This window comes from Bison bison, unplaced genomic scaffold (genome assembly GCF_000754665.1).
Source record: "Bison bison bison isolate TAMUID 2011002044 unplaced genomic scaffold, Bison_UMD1.0 scf7180017862520, whole genome shotgun sequence".
In the NCBI taxonomy this organism is placed as follows: Eukaryota; Metazoa; Chordata; class Mammalia; order Artiodactyla; family Bovidae; genus Bison; species Bison bison.
Genome location: NW_011493092.1, coordinates 1 through 762, shown reverse-complemented (window position 1 = coordinate 762; position 762 = coordinate 1).

Below are 762 nucleotides of genomic sequence, written 5' to 3'. Positions count from 1 at the left end.
CCAGGCCTTCGCTCAGCACACGCAGGCCGGCCTCGCTGAGCCCGTTGTGGAAGAGGCCCAGCTCTGCCAGGGCCGGGGCCTCCCTCAGGGCCTCAGAGAGATCTCTGCAGACCGAGTCGGGGAGTTTGCAGCGGGACAGCCTGTGGTCAAGAAGCACACGAGTCTGCGGTGTGCGAGCTGCCTGCTCCCCGGGGGGCTGAGGTTCAGTCTGCAGACTTGGCTCCACACCCGCCTCCCTGGGCCCCACAGAGCTTCTCCTGCACCGTCGCCACCCGTGTGCACACCTCGTGGGCACCCGCTGGACGCACTCCCTTGTCTCTTAGGACATTCTCCACGAGCTTGCTCTCGACGTGTCTAACTCCAGAGCATTATCCACCAAGCACAGGGGGACCGAGCTTATTTAGGCAGCCGGCCCTAACGGTTGGGCAGGGTGTCAGCTCTCTTTTTTTGCATTATAGACAACGCTGTGAGGGCATCTTCACGCAGTTAGTTTGGCAGCAGAGTTGAGGGGTTCCTGATGTGTGTGCCATGTTAAGTTACCATGTCAGCATTGACACATGACTATAATTCACCATACCTAATCAGACTAACTCGTATAACGTATCTTACTATCTGCTCACTTGGTGGTCGTGAAGAGTAATGGAAAAGGTTACGTACTAAGTACTGCCTCAGTAAGTCTCACATCAACCTTCTGAGGTGGAAGCTACAGGCTCCGTTCCCCGGGAGAAGACTGACGCTCAGACAGACTGGCCTGCCAAGGGC